The sequence below is a fragment of the Triticum aestivum genome, chromosome 6B (genome assembly GCF_018294505.1).
Source record: "Triticum aestivum cultivar Chinese Spring chromosome 6B, IWGSC CS RefSeq v2.1, whole genome shotgun sequence".
Classification (NCBI taxonomy): Eukaryota; Viridiplantae; Streptophyta; class Magnoliopsida; order Poales; family Poaceae; genus Triticum; species Triticum aestivum.
In genome coordinates, this window is record NC_057810.1 from 55951236 (window position 1) to 55958595 (window position 7360).

Below are 7360 nucleotides of genomic sequence, written 5' to 3' on the forward strand. Positions count from 1 at the left end.
TCCAGGTGGCTTGGACCAGCTTTTGACAGTACCCGGAGCAGGAACAACAGTAGCTCTCTGTTCATACCGTTAGCGAATTCAGAAATAAGTTGTAGGGCAGATGAGGCGGCAGCCAGAAGGCGGCAACCAGCATTTGTACCCAATAGTACAACTCATAAAAGCGTCCCTGGAGCAATCATATCTCTTTGAAATACAGATCCAAACACACAAAAAGGATGAGGAAACATCATGGGCATAAGCAGGGATTTTGTGGGACATGAGCAGATGATGCTGGGAAAAAAATGCAACGCAGGCAAATGAAATGCAAGATTCAGTGACAAGCCCAATGCTAATGCATTAACCGAAGGAAGTTAGTTTCTCCTCATGCCAGTTCGAATATTTCCTATAGAAATCAGATAACAGACGGGCAGTTCACAAGTCAGAAGATTAACTCCAGTTACAGTTGACCAGGACATGTTAATTCCTACCGAGTTCACATCACATTTGACCAGGGCATGACACATAGCGGGTCAAATTCCCTTGTGGAGCACATTACAGGCCCCATGCGCAGCATACAGGCTGGAAGAGCCTGAAATAAAGAGTCCATTTCTACATCTCAGCCATCCGAAACCTAACTCTTGTTACCTGTTGAGCAATCAGTGAAGCCAGTCAAACAGATTTGTAATACTCAATTATTTGATGCATGGAAATTATCTCACAACTTGTGTACGGTTCGGACAGTAAGCATTAGAGCTTCAATGATGTGGAAATTGTGCCAAAGGCTTAAAGTCGAATCAACTCAGCAATATTGGCGAAAACCAACAGTACAAAGAGAGAACAGCAATAGGACGACACTTAATTTGTAGGGGCACACCTCCAATTTCTACTGTTAGCATAGTCTCAGGTGGCCACATCTGGTCTCAGTACAGGCGAAAAGGTTGGTTCAGGTAACTCCATTAGAACATTCTAGATTATCAAATCTTGTGAAACTTTCTTTCTTATCATGGGGATAGGAAGGGCTCATGTTGTAATAGAGCTGAGTCTTTGGTTTCTAGCTCATGGGCATACTCGTTAGAAATGTACAAGCTAGATAGTCACTAAAAAATCGAACTTAATCAAATTCATGCAGTGGAAGCTGTTAGATTGATCTCTCCACCAATGGGCCCAACGGCTCATTGGGCCCTTGACCCACGCCCTGATCGGGGGCGTCCAGCCCAAGCAAGGCTGGTGGGCCCCTATCACGCAGTGCTATAAAGAGGAGGTGGGGACCAGGGGCACAGGGTACGAGGTTCGTCTCCACCATTGTTCCCCACTCCTAACCCTATCTGATCCAAAGGGAGGCGCTGAAGCGATGGGAAGCCCACCGATGCCACCACTCTCTGCCATCACCGGCCACCCCACCATGGCCGGAACCGGGACCTCCTTGAGCCACAAGCAGAAGGTAAGAACTACCGGAATATCTAGGCTAACCGATCCCGACGGATCTAACAATGGTATCAGGCCATCTAGGCTAAGAATTTCAGTACAAAGTGCATACACAGAAAGAAAATCCCTCCCTCCCCACCCCTTCCCAAAGAACCCTAGCAGGGCAGAGACAAACAACAACAAAAAAGCAGAAAGTTCACCGGCAGAGGGCCTCGGCCCCCGCCGGCAAAGTGCGCCGCCACTCCGGCCGCGCCAGTCCCTCTCGATCCGAACAGGCATCGGCAAGCCGAGCCGTCCGGACGAAGAACAACCCCGCAAGGGGCAAAGGGCACTGCGACCAATCCGCTCGACGGCGGCGCGCTCACCGCAAGGTGGACGCGCAACCGGCGAGGGGGAAGGCCACGGCGCCGCTGCCGTTCGATCTGCCGTCGTTGAACTCGAATGGGAGCAAAGGAGGCAGCAGGTTCTCGCTCTCTCTCTCTGCCACGGTGTGTTAAGGATAAAAGAAAAGAAGAAAACAGAAGGAGAAAGGGAAAAAGTGGAGCCTCACCGCGCCGGGGAGCCTCGCTAGCCACCAGCCAGCCGCCGGCAGCTAGAGAGGTCAGCGGTGATGGGGATCAGAGAGGGCTCGACCCCGCTGCTCTCTTTCTCTGTCACTAGAGATATGGAGGGAGGAAAGGAAGGGAAAAAGAGGCGCGGCAGGGTGGCCGTCGCCGGCGGCCGGGCGCGGCGCGGTGGCCCTCGGCGCCGTCGCCGGCGGCCCGGCCATCGACGTCGCGGGCGACTACAGAGACGAAGAGGGAAAGAAGCATCGAGAGAATGGGGGCTAGGTTTTCGAATCGGGGGCTTTCCTCGGTTTTGTTCGAGAGAAAAGTTCGCTGGATCGTTAGATGCAATCGAACGACTGAGATCGAAACCCTAGCCTCGCCCCGGGCTTTTTGGGCCAAAAGTTGAGCCGGACCAGGCCAGCCGCCGCGGGCGCACACGCGGGGCGCTGGGCCGAAGCCGTAGCAGCGCGCGGGGCGAGCTGCATTTTTTTGTTGTTGTTATTTCTCCAGATTTTGGGCATATTTTAAATAGTTTTTCTATGCAAATATTTTCCAACGAAATTTTTTTAGAAAAAAAAAGTAAACAGAAAAAGTTTCTGAAAATTAAAATAGAAAATTTTCAGAAAAGGAAATGTTCATGAATTTTACAAAGAAAATAATAAAGTTCATGAATTTTTATTTGGTCAAAGAAAAGTTTCTGTAAAGAATAAAAAAAGTCCATGAATTTTCTATTCATGTTTATCTGCTGCAAATAAAAATAAAAGTTCTTTTTTTTGAAAAAGTGAATAGAACTAAAGAAAAAGATTATATTGTTGCTTCTCTAATGCATTTTTGAACCAACCGGTTAAAATTGCTTAGAGAGTAAAAGAGTACATAATTGTTTCTGAATAGAATATTGTAAAGTTTTCCGCTGCAAAGTAAAAGTTGTATCCTCCAATTAAACTGGAACCTACGGAAAAATTTAATTGGAAGAACTGTTCTTAGCAATGTTTTTCCCCTGTGGGTGAAATAAGATGCAGACAGCTTCTGCTATAACAGTAGAAAGACATTTGATTAAAGTTTCATTATGGTATTGTTATTTTCTGATCAACGTTGATGATGACGATATTATAATTCTATGAGACTTATGTTCAAAGCTTAAATCTCTGATAAAAGTTGTATCAAAATTTTCAGAGAACAGATAAAAGATCAAGAAATGCTCTTGAACAAGAGAAATGTATATTTCTTGTTTCCGATGTAATAAAGTTGGTGATGATGGTTATTTCTTAACAAAGTTGTTTAATAGACATACTATGAAAAAAAAAGTTTATACTATCATCATATTGTTTATGAGTTATATGCATTATTTTCATTTCCGCCCAACGATGATATGGAATTAATGTAGAAGGATGATGTTTTGTTCTAATTCTGCACAACGGTGATTTAGAATATAAAAGAAAGTTTTAAAAGTTTAATGTGCATATTTTTTTAACTAGATAAACATGGGGTTATTTTTATGCTCATTATTGTTGATTATTGGTTAAGTTTTCTCAGACTAAAAGTTTTCCATGCCTTCATTCGTGAAAGCAAATGGCTGGGTACTTGTGACCCGAGAGATGACCAAGAAAGGTCAAAGTAAGGGAGTATGTTCTCTCTAAAGAATGACTTCAAAAGAAAAGAGATATATAATTGAGAGTCTTGCTCGACGAATGTCTTCATGTACTCTCCATGGAAAAGAATTCTCATCTTCTATGAGATGCAATAAGTGATATGCGTGATTAATTTGACCAACGTTGGATTAAGCATGTGTATTAAAGAATATTCGGATTTGTTCCTAAATTTAATGATTAAATATGCAGTCAAAAGAGCCAATTCTGGCATTTATGTCCCTTACAGGGAATTACCCGCTTGGCGGGGAAAGATGATTATGATAAAATCAGCATGACAGGAAAAGTCTGGGAAAATCTCTGCGTAACCCGTATGGCGGCAGAAATTTTCTCAGACTTATCATGTATGACAGGAGAAAAACATGATGACTCATGTGCTTTTAATGTGTCCCACTCTAGGAGAAAAGTATGGAGTAGCTATTATGCCTTCCTCGTATCGACCGTACATCTTATGTGTAACGGTCATTAAGCACTCAATAAATTCGAAGAGAATAAAAGTTACAGACGAACCTAAAGATAAGAATGATATGCAAGTGTGACTTGCAGAAGTACTAATGATAAAGAACTCTGTTGAGTTTCTGAAATGGAATAAGGAAAAAGTACTCCCATACCAGTTAACTGATAACTTCATTACATATGAAGTAATCAGATAAATGAAGTAGATACTCAAAGTTTCCTCAATTCACAAGAGTTGTGAATGGTTTTTCGAAATTGTGGCAGAAAAGTTCTTGTCACATTTCGAGGGGGAGAAAGAAATATGAGATACCCATTAATGAAGAACGTGATCGTCCGGGGGAGTATGATGATTATAATAATACCCCTAAAGAAAAGAAAACTAAGGAATACTAAGATGGTGCTTAAAGTGCCATAAAGAAGAAAGTTTTAATAGAATAAACCCAAATAATAAAGTTTAAAGATACGCCATTCTTAGTGAAGATGGAGTAATCTAGGGGAGCATGGTATGAAGATACCTAAGACTCGAATAGATTGTATCTGGGGGAGCATGTTGTATGACCTATACAACACCCGTTGTTAGCTCTATAAATGAGGAATGATTAAAACCTATTGCCTCTTGGAAATGAAAGACTATACAATTAATTTGCCTCTTGGCAATGAAAGAGCAACAACAGCCCCATATGAAAGAAGTGCCAGTACCTGAGACACAGATGGTCTCAAGGATGAGAAAATCAGATACTTCTGATTACTATAAAGTCTATGTTAACGGAGGTTGATCCTACCTCAATTAAAGCACTCAATCGAGCTTTGAGTAGTGTCTCTTTTGTCTAAATGATAAGACACTATATGAGATGAAATAAATTTGGTGAATCCCGACGATGTTTGGGACTCATGAGTAATTTCCAATAGAGCCAAAACAGTAGGCTGTAAAGGGTCTACAAGGTCAGTGTGACTCCAAAGAAAATATGTAAAGGTGTAAAGCACGACTTAAATCGAAAGATTTTGTGCAAAGAGAATGAATAGATTACAATGAGTGTTAGTGGCACATCATGATCGACATCATGATCTGAGTTACATCAGATGAAAGTAAAGAACACAGGGGATACTGCCGGAAGAAGTCTTTTATGGACTAAAGCAATCAAATGTTGTTTTGGGTTAAAGAAAATGAGAGGACAATTGTATCCAAGCAAAGTTATAGAATGGGAACTTCATTTCATAATCATGTGCATGTGGATGACGTCCTACTTGCTAGTGGTCATGTCAATCTACTGCAGGAGGAAACGAAGTTCTTGTCCTCAAAGTTCAAAAGAATGTCTCTCGTTATAAGGATCGAGATTCACCGAGAAAAGAATAACAGGGGTATTAGGAGTGTCGCATGGGCATGCCAAGGAAAGTTTCTAAAGTATGCATGCGAGAAAACCTACACCTGTTCTTATAGTAAAGGGTAATGATTTCGGGAACTTTAGTGATCCAAAAGTCAATACAAAATAGACCAAATGAATATGGTACCATATGCTTCAGATGTTGGAAGCTTAATGAATGCAAAAGTATAACATTACCGTGACACAGTTCACATAACCGGGTTGTTTTGGTAATGTCCAGTCCAGATATAGATCACTGGAATGGAGTCAAAAATATTGGCCTCATGCTAAAAGGAGCAAGTGTTCTCGAAAGGTTGTGAATACAGAAATAGAACTTGTGAAATATACAGCGAAATCCACAATTGTCGCTGAGTTTCACACTTGGAGTTTTTGTGTGGAAAAACTCTAAAGAATGAATCAATTATCATTAATATGATGTAAAGATAATGTACAACATGATATGAGGCTGAGGGACAGGCAAAAAGGTTAAAGAAACATGTACCCGAAGTTGATAATGGTTGGCAACAACAATAACCATTAAGTAATTCGCCCCTATGACAACGAGTCAAGTGTAGTGCCAAACACATTGACACAAAGTTATACGTTGTTAAGGAGAAAGTCCGGAATTAATGTTGAAATGCTTAGAGCATGAAAGCAATAGACAAGTATTTGCAGATCTGCTTAATGAAGGCTTGCCGCCCAGTGCGTTCAGAGAACACACAGTCGACATGGGTTTATGGTATAGTCTATGTTTTCCGGACAATAAAGGGCCCAAAAGTTAATTTATATATTTCAAAACAAAGAGGTGTGTTGTAGCTGTCAAGTCCATCGGCGATTGACCGTGACGATAGGGCAGCTCATACGCATTAATCTGTAACTAGTAAGCTTGCACGTGCAATGCACGTCTTAGCTAAAACTCTTTTTGAAGATACATCTATTCTCAGTCAAAAACACTTTGTTTGTAGTTATATTTCTTCATGGCAGATGATTGCATGTGCAACACTGTTATAAGCTTAGCAAGAAATTTTCTCGGTCCCCTCTCAAACATATGTGAACGAAATAAGCTACTAATCCCCTCTTAAATCAGACCAATGCTCCCTTGATCAATAATAGGAGCAAATATATGTGAACAAAATAAGCTACTAATCCTCTCTTAAATTTCTGATCTTCTGTATATAATTCCAATTCTGGACAAATGGTAGGCAATAATTACGTTCATTTTTTAAATCAATTTGTAAATCAAGGCAATACAATGTGGAATTCAAACTTCAGTCGTAACAGGTGAAGAATGATTACCAATATATCCACATCTGAGGCCTATAATAAGAAACAACAAAACTGCCGCTAGCATGGTGAATGAAAAGTCAGCATCCAACATGAATAGATAGACCCGGTAATGCGAACCAATGGCTTTGTTTTTTTACAAATGGATCCTTTTTCCTTAGTTTTTCTACCAAAACAAACAACATTCCCCGGGATAACCACCATATGTCCGTATGATAACAACTTGCACCATCGACCTGGCATGGTTCTTAGTTGATTGCGCCTCTTCTTCTGCTCTCACAGGATACAAACCTGACAGTGTCATGTGTAATGCTCCAATAATCAGACAATCAAGATGCACAAACTTATATATAGACTCAATCTGCTTAGTGAAGACATCTTAACATGTGTTGACATTCACAAAAGTGTCAGTAATGCTTTCATAGATGACAAAAGCAGATTTATACTATGCCAACAGAATTACCAGTACATATTTTTATTGAAGTACATATGTACATGTACATTCAGTAGTCTACCTGATTTTATTATTGTCAGAACATGCAGAAGATTTTAAAAGGTAAATAGACAAATACCAATCCAAGTAATATGAACATTGGGATGCTCTGGTTTATATATCCTTGCTCTGATTTCTTGTGCAATCTATTTTCCATGTAATACCAAT

The 7360-nt window shown here is 40.7% G+C and overlaps 1 long non-coding RNA gene across 1 annotated transcript; it reads right to left on the reverse strand.

Moving 5' to 3' along the window:
* Nucleotides 1-309: 309 nt before the first annotated feature.
* LOC123135735 (uncharacterized) lies at nt 310-2448 on the reverse strand. The gene is made up of 2 exons (XR_006466150.1): nt 1955-2448; nt 310-624 (listed from the first exon to the last, which is right to left on the reverse strand). It is a non-coding gene; the product is annotated as an uncharacterized lncRNA (long non-coding RNA).
* Between the last annotated feature and the right edge of the window lie 4912 nt (nt 2449-7360).